General features: G+C 36.3%; 1 long non-coding RNA gene across 1 annotated transcript in view; it reads left to right on the top strand.

The window, feature by feature from the left end:
* LOC109306250 overlaps positions 1-14966 on the top strand; it is a 24189-nt gene extending 9223 nt beyond the window's left edge. Inside the window, exons 3-4 of the long non-coding RNA XR_002099913.1 lie at positions 9066-9072; positions 14956-14966. This is a non-coding gene — a long non-coding RNA (uncharacterized LOC109306250). The remainder of the gene's footprint in view (positions 1-9065; positions 9073-14955) is intronic.
* Positions 14967-17718: the final 2752 nt, after the last annotated feature.

Below are 17718 nucleotides of genomic sequence, written 5' to 3'. Positions count from 1 at the left end.
TATCCTTTCTCCACTGATGGCTCCTTTTTCTTTTTTAAAGAAACTCCCTGCTCTGCACAGACTTTGCTCCCCAAGTTTGCTTCTCCTCTTGCACTCTCTTTACTTGTCTCTATCCCCCCCTCCCCTGCCTGACACTGGATCAAAACTAGGACAGGGGATGGCACTGTCACCCAGAGGGAACACTCCCAAGGTAGGTCTCATTGTGCGGGACAATACTCTCCCACTCCCAGTTTTCTTACTACCCTGGTGGGATTGTTTTTTTTCCTTGCCTCCCCTCCTCTCCTCCACCTCCCCCTTTTTTTCTGTCCTTAATTGGTTCTATCTTGATGTGTGCTTGCTTTGTTTAGCCTCTTTTAATATTTCAGAGGAGCTAGGCAGAAGCAGGGAGCACTGGACTGGGGATGTCTCAGTGATGGTTTCTTCCTTCTGCTGTTCATGGGCATTTGAGATCCAGCTTATCTTTCAAACTCCTGGCTCTTGGACGACTTTCTAGAAATAGGAGCCTACTCTACATTATGGATTCAGGGAGCCTAATGTTGTTTGCTCTCATTCAAATCATTTTCTTATCTTCATAAATGCTAGAGAGATAGGTCAGGTGCCTCATTATTTATTTTAAATATTACTGAAAAAAAGGTCTTGGATCAAGTTTTAAACTAAATTTCAGATTGGTTAAATTCCTGTTTATAGCTACATCTATGTCTATATATCTATATATAGACATAGAGCTAGCTATATCTGTGTGTGTATAATATATGTGTGTGTATATAATATATACACACACTACATATATATCAAACAGGTATACACAGATGCATACACACACACATATATTACAGGTGTGTATGCACACACGCATGCACACACACATATGCATATTATGTATATGTGTATATGTATATCTATGTATGTATTACTGTACATGGTAAACTGATTGAGAATTTTCCTGTAGTGAAGGCCTTAAAATAAATGGCTTCTGTTCAATTCCACAGAAATGCAAAATTGATGGATAAGAAAACAGAACCTATTCCTATATCTATATAAATATAGAGTGTGTGTGTGTGTGTTGACATATACACACACAAATATGGGAGGACATACTTTACTACACTAAAATAATGTTGCAAACCTGAAAGTTTCAGGCACAGGATCCTGAAAATATTTATATTAATGGGTCTCCCTGAGATTTACAGTCCTAAGGGAAGGTTTGATTTTGATGACATTCAGAAAGAGCTGGCTAGACAAATATATCCATGTATATTTTTGGCTTCCTCCATTTATTTATAAGTGATTTCACTGCTGTTTACTGTTCTTGCTCCAGTGCTTTGTAATTATCTCACTCTTGAAGGGCATTTCATAGAATTATTTGCTGTTTCACTTATTACAGATTTTCAGCATCTCTGGGTGTATTTTCCATCCATATCTCTAGAAGTAGTTATGTAAGCTTTGTGTGACGAACAAAAATGATACAGAGTAATAGGAATAGGTTCTGTTTTCTTATCCAGCAGTTCTGCATGTCTGTGGACTTGATGAAGACGCCATTTACTTTAAGGCCTTCACTATAGGAAAATTCTCAATCAGTTTACTATATGATACATATACATATATGCACACATGCATGTGCACACACACACTCATACATACACATGCCTATGCACATATACTGCTGGAAGAGAAAACTACCCAAAATTACTTTGTTAATGCTTCACTGTAGGAACTGTAACTGATATTACTATGTACATAAACAAAGAACATTTCAAGGTAGTTTGCTGAAAGTTTATAATTCACTCTGTAACATTCACTTAATTTGTAGACAGTATTATAAATATCCAGGTCCCTCCTCATCTCAGCATATAAATACTTATGTACCTACTTGTATTTCTAAAACTAACTGAACAGGGCTACATACTACATCTGAAAAACACACCACCAAGATAAAACTGTATAAAAAAGTAATGAAAATGAAATTTTATATAGTGTCAACAACTTCAGCATGATTCTTGCCATAGTGATTTAGTGCACTTCCATTTGTCTGAAATGGAGTGATATTACAAAGTGAATTAATAGAACATTAGTATTGAAAAAAGAAACAATTCTTCCTTTGAAATATGAAGTGCCACTAACTTGAGATGAAACCTGGAAGTCAGTGAATAATACATGTGAAATATTAATATTTTAAATGCATCGTATTTAAAATTACTGTGAACTTAAAATGTTTCACATCAAGAAAACGTAAGTAGTTCATTTTAGATTTCAATTTTAAATGTAACATTTTTAGCAATGAAGCAATTTACTAAAGAACTGAAGTCAGGTATGTAAACATATTTTGTTATTTTGTACATGAAATATAGTCATTGTGGAATATGAATTTAATTTGTGAAGTGATAAAAAAGGACATTAGTTTTATTTTCTATTGCACTGCAAGGAAAACATTTTTAAGTAGCTGATTAATGAGATGAAATGAACTGACACACTCCATAATACTTGTATGTGTTTTTACACCTACTGAAAACAATATCACAAAGGGACATTCATAGGAAACACAAAGTCAATTAATGCAATAATAATCCTATTTGATTTTACAATTAATGCGGCTTAGAATAGGAATTTGTACTCGATATACCTTTCTGTTGTGTAATGTACAACATGTAATGGTGGGTATTTTATTATTTAAAATTTACTATGATATTAAAATTATTGCAATAAAGTATGCTGGCAGGATTGTATTACAGTCAAATCCTGCATTCCAGCTCAGAGCCAATTGTGGCCTCTATTGGTTTTTTGCCAATTGTATTAGAGGGATGAAGATCTGGCCCTCAGTTCTCATTCAGGCTTAGCACTCATTGACTTCCACACATTCTTGGTTTGATCCAATACAAACAAACATGTATAGCTAATTCTCCTAGGATCAAGTCATGCATTCCTTATATAGGGCCATATTCTGCTTGCTTGACTCATGGAAGCCAACAGGAGTATTGTCTGAGCAAAGAGAGGATCCGGCCTGCAGTCCTTGCTGTAGTGTAACTACCCTTTGCTGCAGTGAGCACATACCTTATTTATTTACATACTACACTCACCTTTCCCCCTAAAATGAGGAAACAGCAACTGGGGCATGTATCTTAAACAAAAAAAGTAATTCCAAACAGTTTGGTTGCAAAGAAAAAATATCTTTATCCTGCTTTTTCAAAACCAGGTGCATGTACTTTTTGGGATGTGGAGTATGTGAATAAATATGGTAATACTTTGAAACTGAGGATCCGTCTTCATCTCACTGAAACGGATGAACATTGTACTGGAATAAGGATTGCGAGTCACATTGTGATCTTATTTAGATGTTATATCAGAATGACACCTGCAGGCCAACTCAGTTTGCTTTAATCAGGCAGACCTCCCATTGGCTTCAGTGACTAGTTCCAGGTAAAGAATGATGGGTTGGGAAGATTTAGATACATAGGTTTGCTTCTGCTGGGTCTAGCACCAAAAAGCATTGGATTCAGATGGCTGTGAGGACTTTTCCACCTTATATGTTACCCAAGGTACTGACAAATACAAGATCAAAAGAGGATGCCATATTCTGGGAGGCACTTTATTTTCCACTAGAATCATAATAATTTTGGACCTGCTATACTGGATCAGATCCTAAGCCCACCTTACTCAGCAGTAGTCTGGCTCCTAGAGTGGCTAGTACCAGACAAAGGTGTGAGGCACCAGTAGTTAGAGGTGGGGTAAGCTGTCCCTACATGAGGCCTCTAACAGTCTGACTAAAGATTGACTAAAGGCCTTCAGAAATGCATGTTAATAACTATAAAAATGCGTTCTATTTTTGCTTTCCTCATAAGTGTCCAATCTTTTTTGAATCTTGTCCTTGATGTTTAAATTCCAAATCGTTATGAAAGAAAAAAATATTTTCCCCATTGTTAACCTGTTTCTCCATTCCCTCTCATGTTTGTGTTATGCAAATTACTTTTCTGTAAAATAACTTCTGTTTTTATTTTTATATCTACATTTTATTTTTATACCTACATTACTTTAATGATGTTTGCTTATGGGGTGGGGGTGCTTAGGAGGGAGAGGATTAAAACACTATGACTTTCATGTCATGTTTGAAGGATAATTATTCATTTTGTCAGGAAAGAAATACTCCCATACAAATCGTTGTGCCTTAATTTTATTTTAAAGTTTCTTATTAGTCACATACGCCATAACAGAAGAAAAAAAATACCATTAGCTAACCTGTAGTGAAATGAAGTAACTCCTAGTGGGCTGTATATTTTAGATATATTAAAAGATGAACTTACCTTCTTTTGTTTAATAGAATATCTGATGGTGAGGGCTGCTTTTATTTTCATTTCTGCTTCTTTCTTAAAGTTCTGTGAAGGTGGCATAATAACTTATTCCGAAATAAATCTTTTCAAATATGTAAAAAAAGCTTTTGTATCAAGCCAGGTGAAGCTATCAATTCCATGAAGTTGGGCTATGAGTCGAACATTTTAGGAGCTATAAACAATATAAAAACAAGAAAGGAAAATGGTTACGTTATATAACTGGAAGGATACATTTACAGTATTTGTGCAAGCTGAAAACAAAACCAAATTGACAGTACTTACTGACCAAAACTAAACACACAGGCATGATCTTGTGTCAATGAAAGGTATGGTAAATAAAATAAAGCAAGAAAAACCTCATTATATAGCAATGTGTGGCCAGGTATTTTTTAATTGTAGGCTGTAATATCTTTATATCTACAGCAATAGCAATAATTCCATTAGGGAACAAAACACCCATAACTTTTCCATGTTGCTTTTGATTTTCGATGACTGCAAAGCTTAAAGTTTGGTTTTTGGCAGCCTCACTTAGGCAGGGAAGGTTTGCAGTTTACTGTTCGTGCTGTTTGGAGACCTGAGCCTGCAAACGCTCACTCAGAGTTGTCTCACTCACTGTGCAAGCAAGGGTTCGCAAGATAAGGTCCTATGTGCACAGAAGACTGATGTTTTCAGCCATGTGTCCTCCTGAATCTATGCATAGGTACCTGCCTAAAATAAAGTTTTAAAGGTGCTGAGCACTTGTGGCTGGCTGCCAATGCCATTAACTGCAGTGGGATTAATGAAGCTCAGAATTTCTGAAAATCAGGCTGCTTTTTTCTAACTAAGGAATTAAATATGGTTTTAAGAACCTAGTTGTAGGTACCCCTCATTGACAATTTTGGCAAAGCATTAGCATTTGGAATTTACATTTCTATCCTAAGTAGATGTACAGGAAAATAATATTAAGTAGCAGGAAAACTGATGAAAGTGGTTGGGTAAAACCATTGCACGCTACTGCTCTTTTTTCTACCCAGCCACAAAGGTTCTGTATTGTCTATATTGATTTAAATGGCAAACTACTGTTTCATGTGTGACAGTTTGAAATTTGTCTGTTTAGTTGGGCCAAAATAGGATGCTAAAAGTAATCCCGAAAAGCCTGATGAAAAATGATAATATCAATGCTAGAATTGCTTATTATATAATTAAATATATTGGGAAAACAGGGAGTCTAGAAGTTTTATATAGTGGCTTATGCTTTAAAAGGCTAACATTTTAGCTTCATAAATTAAGATCTTAGTATTCCACTGCTTTCATGCTATAATTTGAAAATACTAAGAAGTAAATCTTCACAGACTTTTTAGGAGGTCTAGTAACCTGAGTGAAATATTTTGAATTATAATAAACAGCTTACACTTGCTATGGGGGACAAGAAAGAGGACTGAGGAAGAGAAGATGTTACTTACTCTACTATTATAATTCATCATATGATAGTCAACTTCCCCTTTTATTGATAGAAGTGGGTCAATGGTAAAGCTTCAGATGACTTCATTAGAATGATTTCAGGATATAGACCTCTACATTTGCCCCTTCCCTGAGTTTCAGAAGAGTTCTTTTGGAAATGAACTTTGTGAAAGTAACTGTTGAGATCTGGGGCACAACTTTTTAGCTTGGTCTCAGATCTAATAAAATATTTAGAAAAAAATATCTTTGATTTTTCCCAAAGTAATTGGCTATGTATAGCACCAGTTATTTATTACTTTGAAATTTCTGAAAAACCTATATGCATTTAAAAAAAAATATGTTTAGTAAAGCAACCTTAAATATTAATAGGTGATGTGTTTACATGTTAAAGGAACATTCTCAGCTTGTAATATGGTCAATTAAATAAATGTGTTATACATTGTTTTGGCTACTTTAATGAGTTTTCCTCCTGATTTTTGACCTTTTATATTTATTTTTATTTATTTTTGTCTCCACTGTTGCTATGTAGAAAAACATTACAGGCAGTGAGTGAATATGCAGGTTAAACTGGCCACACATAAATTGCTATAAGGAATACACAGTAAATATGACTCAAATATAGATAGTTTCTCTGAGCTCTTTCATTTAGAATAATCATTGTGTTACATGAATAGTCAGTAAAAAAATAACCAGAAATGTGATTTTTAAGTTGACAGTGCCTCTCTAAGTTATGCCTGAAGAACCATTTCAGAAAAAAAGACAGTCTACACTGTACTGGATTTTATTTGTTTAAATGCAAATTTATGGAGCTGGCCGCATACCAAAAATCAGAGAGTTTGGTACTGCAGTAGCTGTGGTGCTTTTTTCAGCATTGTGCATACTACAGAAACACAAAGGAGAATATGACTATATGGCAGCTGATATTTAGATTTAGGGTTATACTTTTGCTTGGTGCAAACATCACTTTGTTTTACACTACAGAATGTTATTTTGTCAAATCCAGACACTGGCTTATAAAGCCAGGTTTATTAAGACTCAATATTAAGAGTTATTTTTGTATAATATTTCCCCTGTTATTAATCTCCCTGGTTTCCACAAACCCTAGTATTCACGTGCAAACTTGTCCACAATGTAGAATGTCTTAATAAAGCGTGAGTTCAAAGATATACAATTAAGAAAATGCTTCATACTGAAAGTAGTGAAAGGATTTCTAAAAGCACGCTGATGTGTCATATCATACTTTTCAAAGTATTTTCTTTCTAGAGGCCATCTCTGATTTCAGTCAACAGGGCCTGATTTTAAGAAGCCATATCCATTGTTCATAGTTCACACCAGCTAGCAGAGGTACGCACATAACCTTTATCTGTCACCTGCAAATTATTTACATTATTTTACTTTTCTAAAGTAAGCATTCCCAATGAGCTGCACTGAGAAAATGCTTTCCACAGCATTAGTACAGAAACATGTTACAAAAGAATATTAATCTAATACATTCCAAAATTCAAATACTTGTGATTAATAAGCATTATTATCTATAAATAAGGCTCTAATGATACTTTGGCAGTGTTGTAAACACAAGAATCAGAAGCAATTATTGTCATTATTGTTCTGCAAGTACTTCCCATGAATACCAAATGGATATTGCTGTCCAGCAACTTGGCAAATATAAATCCTGTAAAGAAACAGATGTCAGCCAAGCAGGTCTGTCTGGCTGCTAATACCCACATTTGCCTAAAACGCAGTGTACCTAAAGAAAAAAAAACAACTAAGCTATTGGAAGTAAGAAAACCAATGAGTAAAACCTCTTCCTTATATTTATTAGCTCACAAAAATATGCACTAAAATAAAGCTTAAATATAAGTTTTCAGCATCCCCCGAGGTGAACTGTTTGCACTATGGGCACAGTTGTAAGTGAGAAATGGATACTATGCACTGCACTGAAATTGAAGCCCTCTCTGTCTGAAACACACAAGGGTGAAAAAATTCAAAATTAAAGGTGACTTGAAAGTAATTAAAGATAACAAATCAGACTGTTATTATAGTACATCATATCAAATGTTCCAAATAAGCAGGCTAAAAAGGCATTATGTTTACCTGTCCTCAATTTTCTACATGTCTTGTTGACTTAGATCCACTGCTGATCACCAGCTCCTGCTTGTTGTGACACCCCAGCGTGCATTCTGCTGGCGACATCGCCACCATCATGGAAACTTGCCCATTTAGGCAGCATTCTGTGGTGGGTGTCCTGTTGTTTACAGGATGATAGGGTGTCATACCAAGTGGGAGCACTGTGACTCCGGATCTCAGGCTCTATGGAAAAAGTACAAAACAGTAAAGCTTTACATTCCAAATGTGTTGAATTCTTCTCTCTCCTCCTTGGGAGCTGGGGTGTGTAGCACCTTGCACCATGTGGTTTAACATTTTGTTCTCTATTTGTAGGTCAACATTTCCATGATTAAACTTCATCCTTTATTCAGCCTGTTCTGGCTAGGTTTTGCAGCACATGTGAAGTAAGCTGTTTTCACAGCTAGTAGGCCAAATCTTACTCTGGATAAGCATGTACAGAAGCCAAACATATGTGACTAAGTCAGCTATGTAAATCAGCTCACTGGTAAATTGGAGATAACTCTAGGTGCTTAACAGTGAAAATAAAAGGGCTGGTCATACTAGCCACAATTCGCTACTGTGAGGGGATAACATGTCACAAGCATCTCACAAGTGAATTTATTTGCATATTCAAATTGTATGATCACACTCATAAGGATATCAAGCCTGGTCCAAAATCCATCAAGACCAGTGAATCTATAGGCTTAGGATCAATCTGGTATTTCAATTGCCCCAGTGAAACAACACAGAGTGGGCGTGTCTTCACAACATGCTAAGGCAATGTAGCATCATCAGGCACTAACTATGATGTGGCTGCTACCGCAGAGTAGCTCATTGTTACTGTGCAGGAGGGTCGAAAATGACCCATGTGCCACCAGGACCGTGTAGTACCAGTTGGTAATGTGCAGTCAGGGGCATGTGTAGACGTGCCAAGTATACATTCAAGCTGGGGAAAATACTGTCCTCTAAAAGAAGACACATTGGTATGATATCCTGGCCCAAGTATAGACTGTCCTCACCCCAAAAAAGACCATTGAAATCAGTACCCCCATTTTTTGGGAAAAGCCCTGTAAGTGCTCAGCAGCCTAAGGAAAAGGTTATACATGTCAAATCCTTATTTTGGAGAATTTTCCTTGAAGGAGTGTGTCCTAGTCATATACTGTTATTATATTAGAGAGATTATTTTTGAGGCATAAGTTACCAGGTAAGTGTGTAGAGGGGCTGTGTGGCTAGTTATGTGCTGATAGCTGAGCCTGATATGTAATAGATTTCACATGTAATAGACCACCTAAATCTCTGGTATGTGGTTTATGACTTTATCAGTACTACATTGATGCTGGTCTTCAAGGTGTTGGGGTGAGGGGAAGAGGGGTCTAGGAAAACTTGAGCCCTTTTTTTAACACTCCCTAAGCAAGGATTAGGATGAATCTTTTTATTTGTGATAGTGCAGAGACATTTCCAACTGAGTCACTGAGGCACAAATTTCCTTAGCGGGGACGGACCTGTCCAATAAGATCGTGAGCTACTGAAAGAGAAATATGCTCTGCAGCAACCCTTGATCATGAGTTGCCATAACATGCTAAGAAACTATTTTTGTCTGAGACAATACTTCCCAGAAATCACCTCTTGGATAAGACAGGTTTATGTACCTTTTTAGCTCAGGACAATGGGCAATGTATATAATGGGCCTCTTTGTGACTTACATTAGACATAACCCTGAGTAAAACTTGCCCTTTTCTGCCTCAGTGCACACACCATTTAAACTTTGTGCAGTAGCTTGTTTTGACAATGAGATGCATCTTATTAATTTAAAAAAAATCTTGTGTCAAGATATAGTTATTTTATTTGTTAGATATTCAGCACAGAAACTAAAATTATGAAGGTCACTGCTTCCTTGCATGTTGTATTACTTACTCTTTGGCAAGTCTTGTAATACACATGGACTGGTATATGGGATAAAGTAAAGAAACCACACCCTGGGTGGATTTAGGATTTTGAAAAGGAGGGTGTGGGTAGTGTGGTGCAACACTGCATATAACACATTTGGTCTGGTTATAGAGAAACTAGAAAATTTACTAATATGTTCAGGCAGCGGGCTATATTGTTCAGTTTAGGATCAAAGCAAAAACAAATGTGACTTGATTGGAATGTGTAGTAATTTGCTAGTTTATATGTTAAGTTTGAAAAACAGAATAGATAAAGATAATCAAAATATATTGTTTTATTGTCTTGTAGTCATTATAGTTAAATGTACATCTCTTATTTAGATTCGTAAAACATTCTAGCCGTTTTGAGCATCTTGACAGGGCATCGGGTATTTTGCTGTCAATCATTTCCATACCAGAGTTAATGCTCACCTAAGTTAATATTGCCACACCTGAGTTAAGTTTTTCAACTAGAACAAAAAAACAGCTGCAGGGGTGTGAAACAGGAGAGAGCTATTAACAGACACCAATATTGCTAAAGAAAGAATAGTTTGAATAGCAGAACATCAAGACTATTAAAAAAAGAGAGGGTTGTTAACACCTGTGGGGTGAAGAGAGATTACCAGGAATCAAGTAGAAGATAATGAGCCCCAGCACTTTCTTTCTGAGAAATGTTGCTGTCTCTCCTGAGTAGTTGGTTATAAAGTTTGGGCGGAACAGGAATCAAAGAGGGGTTCAACTGCACCACGGCACCCCGAGCTGGATCTGTCCCTGGACCACACAAACCCCATCCCTGTAGCTCTCTTTCCCTGGACCAAGCACTGACCTTGTGAAGCATCCCCTAGCTGTCTGCTCAGTATTGGGGCCTCAGGAGTCATGTCAGGAAAATTGCTGAGATATGCAGATTTCACTAACATTTAGCATGTTTGTTAATTAGAGAAAGAAGTCCAAGATAGATTTAGAGTAGTGGGAGGATGTGGTGAGGTTCAGCATTAAATAGGATGTGGAGTGACTGTGAGAATGATCTTTGAACGGAAGAAAAAGAAAAGGGAGTAGAGAAAGTGGATCTAATTTTGTTCTGCTTACATGGATATAAGTCAGGAATAACTCCACCAAAATCTCTATAGTTGTACCATGTAAATTTACTGGAAGTGAGAGAAAAATCAGCCTATTTCTTCTGCCATTCCTACAAAGTCATGTAACCCCCCTGCATCTCTTCTTCCCTTTCAAATATACCATTCTTGTAAAGTGCTAGATGTTGTTATTGCTGTTATTGTTATTATTCTATTACTATAAAAGAAAGCAGAAAAAGGGAAACTTCAGAAATACAAAAGAAGGGAAGATTTTATAATAAGACCTAGACAGCTATGTTACCACAACTTAAGCATGAAGAAGTGGCAAGTAATATTTTTCTCCTTGCTTATTATGGAGATCAAGTTGCCATTTTTATGGTTAATATTAGTTTCCTTCTGTTGCAGTGTAAACCTTTTTAGGTTCATACAAACTTGAATTAAAGATGTGGTATCAGACTTTATTTCAGTTTAACCAAAAGGTGAGGTATATTTTTGACACCTTTTTCCTTGTTTTTTAGTTTTTTCATGGATAAAACCATCAGTAAATACAGTTTCATCCTCCTCTGGTGACCTATTCCATTTAATTATAAGGAAATAAGTAGTTTCACACTGGCCTTCATTCAACCCCATAATGTTAACAGGGGTCTTTCTGTAGACTTTAGTGGGGTTTGGATCAGAACCTCCAGAACAGAATATATTCCTCCACTTCAGCCCACCAGCTCCCTCCCCTGCACCATCTTGAACAGTTACAAACCTGAAAGTATATGGTGACTGTGCAATATTACTGTAACCATATAAAGAAATGGCCTGCTTCAGATGGGTTCTACTATTGAGTGCTTCTCTATCATACATTTCACATCTGTGACAGCATGTTAAGGATAAAGGTTCTTATAGCCTTAACCCTGAATATACATATAAAAAGAAGAAACAAATTAACTAAAAGATAAAAGATATTGATGGAAGTATATGAGATGCTCTTTAACATGCGTATTATTGACTCAATAGATTGTTACGGCTTCAGAGCTATTAGGGTCTGCTGTGTCAATGTGTACTTAGGGACTGTTTAATATGCAGATGGTTGACATGACAGACCTCAACCATTACAGTCTATCATGTCAGTAGGGATACATGCATATGCACTTTGAGAACCTTCCAAAACTCCTTTTAAAATATAGCTATTGTGCATGCATAGCTGCTTTTTACAAATAAAATAAAAAGCTGGTTATTTTCAATAGCTAGAGACTACACAGAATGGATTAATCAGTAACAGGATTTCTTTCCAAATTAAGCCATTTTAAGTATAGCATGTACAATTGGTGGGCCAGGGTGTAATCTTAGATATGAAGCTCCTATCACATCTTGTAAAATTAGCTTTTGCACTTGTGCCTGTGTATAAGAGATCAAAATCTGTCTGTGTGTCTGTTTGAAGAATATAGTTTTGTCTTTTTTTGAAGGGTAAGCGAGTGTTGTCTCTTTTTCCATTCAAATAATCTTCAGTAGCAATTAAATAGCTTATGCTACCTAAGAGATCAGTTATTACAAGATAAGTAGCATGACAGTTTAGAAAAACTGAGGAAGTCTTTGATTATTTACTAAGTTTTGATATCTTCTTTTTGCCTGAAAATGCTAAAAAATGAAGTATAAGATACAACATGAAAGACTCATTTGAACATCATAAGGAAAAGAATCAGTAGTTTTGCGTTTCTTTTCCTTAACAACTTTTCTTTTATTAAAATAGCAAAGCCAAGTGTTGTGTTTAATAAGATATACTTTTTCAATTTTAACATCAAATATAAAAATATAATTAAAATATAGCTAAAAAAATTGACATTTGTTGTAAGGTACAGTACTGCAGTGTCTGTTTCTACAGTTTCACATAACCTTGAGTGCATTAGATTCTTCCATTAGATATGAAGATTTTTTTTATTGATTATTTTTAAGGTCAGTTGTCCACTCATATTTTCAGTCACAGGTTCATTGACATGGGACTAGTAATATTAGTAGGGTGTTAAATCTAGATCATTTCCAAAATGCGTAGCATAGTTCTAACATGAAAATGGCAAGAATAATGTTCAAATAATGATGTGTATGTAACGCTTTAGAGGCCTTTCCTTTTTTTTTTTTGAGTTATAGTCAGCATGCAAATGCTTAAATGAAATGATAAATGCTTATAATCAGATTGATGACACTGTTATCTTTTGTCCTTTCTACTACCTGGCCCAACAAGAAGAGTATCATAATAATCCTAAGGAACCTTTGTTTGAGTGCCCACAAAGATGGAATGAAGCATATAGCAGTATTTCTCACCATTTCTCACACAGTGATCTCCAGCTCTCCAGCACAATTTCTGCAGGACTGCCAAAGAAACTTAAGGAGGTGGTCTGGGAAAAAGGGGAAAGACACACTTGAGGCAGAAGAACTTCTAAGGGTGCCTATACATGAACAGGGAGGCTGCTCTGATGCTCTGTAATTCCAGCATGTTGGAACAGACTCATGTTGGAATCGAGTCTGCTGGAGCATGACAATTGCCACATTCCAGCACCTCCTGCATCTCATGTATAAGTGTCCCTGCACTTCAAAATGGTGGTGGGGGCATTTTTTATAAAGCTTGTTTGGTGAGGTTTGGATAAAGTGGCCCAATGCCATTTTGAAGCATGGGGACACTGATACATGAGATGTCTTGGAGCTGCTCTAATTACAGTGCCCCCCTCCCTCTCTCTTCCCCCCCAACTCCCAAAGCACATGTACAAACACCCTAAGATATTACTGCTTAAAACTGCACTAACTCTGTCTAAAGAGTGCTCTGTGAGGGGTCACTGAGAGGCAGATACCACTAGTGGTGTCCGGGTGGAGAGGCAAGCCATTATCAAATCATCAGCTTGTCATGGTATGATGTCACTATTAAATAAAAAAAGGGCCAGGACCAGTGCAGAGCCAAAGCAGACAAACATGTATGGACTGAGAGTGGCTACAGGTTTGCACTGCTGGTGCCTACAGATACTCAGTCCATGCAAAGACCTGACTGAATCCTTTGCTCTTCCAATAGCTTAGTTACTTTTTTCCTAAAGTGCACCTATTGGAAGTAGGAAAACTACTGATTAAAATCTCTTCCTTCCTTTTATTCACCCACAAAAAACACATGCTAAAATAAAACTTGAGAACCTTTCCCCCTTAAATGTTACAAAATAGGTAAATCGGGTGCTCCTTTTCCCCATGGTTTTGTGTGTGTATAGGAAGATAGAGCCCCAAATGAGCTGCTTACATATTGTACCAGTTAGATGATAACCTGGTTTTTCACTGTGCTGCACAGCATAATTATTTTGAGCTTCATGCAGGTAAGCAAGTCAGATCATCTCCTGCCACTTAAACTACAGGAGATATGATGTAGTTGTATATGTGATCAATATTGGGTCTATGATGTAGAGTTGAATAGTTCTAATTCCATTCTGCAGAGGGCAGCAGGGTGGATGAGTATTAAAATATATTCTGTTCCCAGCATAATGAAAAAAAAATCAGATTTGCATGACAAAGCTAACCTTGGTAGCTTCAACTTATACTGTGATCTTGGGACACCTATATGATCACTTAACTGTAAAGTCATTACTGCATATTTATACATACACTGCTTGGAATCAGTTAATTTCCCATTACTATTACTTTGTATCTAGATATTTTCACTTAATTCAGTGTAACATGCACATGTGTGTGTAGTAAATATATGTGTGTGTTTATATCTGTAAATATAGATACACACACATATAATGTGTGTGTATGTATGTGTATCTATATTGAAAAACACACACACGTGAAATCAAAGCACCATATTACCCAGTGAAAATCAATAAAGTGAAAATGTAGCTATTGACAGCACTTGTAATTTTGCCTGTTACAATGGTGTGCCTTTTCTTTGAATGCAGAACACTTTTATGCCCCATTAAAGCATGGCTGACATAGCTTTCAACTGCTCACAAATGCTGAGATGTTGAAAAACATAACATTTACAAAAGATACATCTGGTGCATATTTATAAGGATCAGAATAAGGAGTTATTTAAATAGTTCATGTGCCATCACCATATTAGGAGGAAAGTTTCTCCAGCCCCATACGTGAAATCAGCAATGAAATGTGTACTGATATAAATTCTACTTATATGATATTGCATGTCTGGGTACTGAATATACCAAAACAAGAGCATTTTGAGCTATGTACACATCTCTCCAGCTGAGTAGTACATATATCCATTTCAGTGTGTTCATATTTAAATCTACATGGTCAGCAGATGATCAGCTGGTTTGTTGAGGGGCAAACATTTCATGCTGTTTCATAGAAATGTATCCCTGACTGCTAATTAAAATACGTCAGTATTTGCTTTCTCGATTCCTTTCTAAGAGATATGTGAGAACAAGCTAGAAATCGATGAATAAATATGTAGATTGTGATGCAGCTGATGCATTTAATTCAGCAGATGAACAGGATGTACCAGCTTATTTTATGTCAGATAATGTGTTGAGAAATAAAAAATATTTGGCCCACTTCTACCGTGTAGTGTAGTACTTGAAATAACCTAGGAAGCCATGTTTTAATTAATGTTATAGGTCATGTTTTAAACAGATCAAGGCAGAGAATTTAAGGTAAAACTGATAGTCTCTTTTGGTCATATGAATATAATTTTCAATTTCTGTGTATATAATTGAATTTAACCTAATGTGACCTAATCTTTTTGCACCCATCACTATGGTATCTGGGTGCTAACAATATTACTTAAAGCAAAAGTCATTCCAAAGGACTTCTGCATGTCATTTGGCTGTAAATGCATTTTTTTTCCGAAATAAAATGTTGCTTATCTCCAAGGTAAGATTTGTCAAAGATTTTATTTTATTGTTAGACATTTACACATCGAGGGTACAGAAAGCACACCATTTACACAAAAGCATTTTCTTTATGCACAATGTATGTAATTCCCAAAATTGCATGCACAAATTTAGGTTTAGCTTGGGCAAATGATAGAGGGAAGACAAATGTGTAGGCAGGTTTTGAATCTAGTTTAAGTCCAGGGTGTCTAAAGATCCATATATCTGACAACAGGCTGAAAGCTCTCATCCCATCATCTGATACTACATTCTTAATTCATGCACAGCGCTGAAAACAAGGCCTGACAATAAAACCTCTGAGTGATACCATCAGGGATGATCACCTCTGGAAGGTTTGAGGCTTTGGTGACAGCAGGTGAGGCAAATTTGGCTGACCAGGTTATACTCTCCCCATTGCTAACTGATTGAGCACAATGAGATCCTGGCCAAACTCTGCAGCACAATGGGCAGTAGCAATACTAAATCAATCTTTGTCTCTTGCATTTGGGCTGAGAAAAGCTGATAGGGGAATTCATGTTATATCCCTTGGTGGTATATAAGTATTAAGCTCTACGAGTAGTCATTATTGCTGTTATTAATAATAAATATTAAGCTACTATTTCTAAACCTGTCTTGCATCCTAGTAGCACATATTTTTAAACCTGTCTCGCATCTTAGTAGCTTGGATGTTTATGGTCAAAATATAGAACTCTTTTCGAAGAAGATGATCATTTACTTGATAGGTTGTAAAGATGAGCTGACCTACTGCATCACTTCGTGTTCTTTTAATTGGATAGCTTTTCCTAATGCCTGATCTACCGTGTCAGTCTGGCAGCCATGCACTCTATCTGTATGCCCACCAGGAGCCAGATTTTAATCTCAGATGCATGGCATGCACTCCTCCTCTCCACCTCATCCTCTCACCAGAGAGCTGTTTTCAAATACACCTCTATTAAACTACTTTATTTTAAAAGGAACAACTGCCTTCTCCCTTGGGTCCCCTCAATTCAAGGGGATAGGTGTGCAAGGACAGTAGAATGCATGTTTCCAGATGTAGCTAGGCCTGTGCTATATGCATGGGAGATTAGAATGTCACCTGACATCTATAGACTAAAAATCACTGTGATATTTTTTCATTTTGGTCCCTTTGCTATTTTTATTTTAGGGTGTTTCCAATAGATCAAATACAATTCAGCCTTATTATGGACTCAACCTATTTGTCAAATTTTGTTTTTCTCTGGAGTGGTAAGAGAAAGCATTTTAAAGTAATATATATCATTTTCTATTTATACATCTTAAAAACAGCTGAAGGTGATTTCTCCCCCAACCCCCCCCAAGATCTAAGAAAAATAATTACACTGGGTTGAAATTTTATAAGTAAAGTTTCAACTGAGAATAGATTTTTATTGCCAAGATATATAATAGGTGTTTTTGAGAGGTCATTAACTTCAACACTATAGTCAAGCAGTGTTACAGCCTACACGGCATCATTCGTTAAGCAATTAAGTTACTGATAGGCTTTTACATTTATTTACCTTTATGGAAAGATATGTTTACTCAACCTGAGAACAAATCAACATGAGGAGGCGGAAGTTCAGAGTAAATTTGACTAATGATGTTGTGTTTTCATCCTTGGAAGAAAGAAAAAAGCCTTTCTGCTTTTGATGCCATTTTATCTCCATTGGAAGAGATCCGAAATGATCCAGACTGTCATGTGAAAGCTTAGTTAAGCTCAGATCCCCTTTGATTGCCTCTGAATGTCTCTCTCAGTTGGCTCGTACCTCCTTCATATGATACAGCATACAGCACTTCAGTTTGTTTATTAAACAGTACTTTAACTTTTTAGACTTAATGTTCTAATGATTCAATCTTTAAGCAAAATATAGGGGGGAACTTTACCACTAGAAGAAAATTCAGTGTGGCCTCCCTGGTAAAATGTCAATAAATTCCATCTGAGCATGGCTTTATTAAACTACAAAACTGACTACTTTATGTTATACTT

This window comes from Crocodylus porosus, unplaced genomic scaffold (genome assembly GCF_001723895.1).
Source record: "Crocodylus porosus isolate Cpor-Errol unplaced genomic scaffold, CroPor_comp1, whole genome shotgun sequence".
NCBI lineage: Eukaryota > Metazoa > Chordata > Crocodylia > Crocodylidae > Crocodylus > Crocodylus porosus.
The sequence above is the reverse complement of the archived record's forward strand: the minus strand, read 5'-3'. Positions and strand labels throughout refer to the sequence as shown.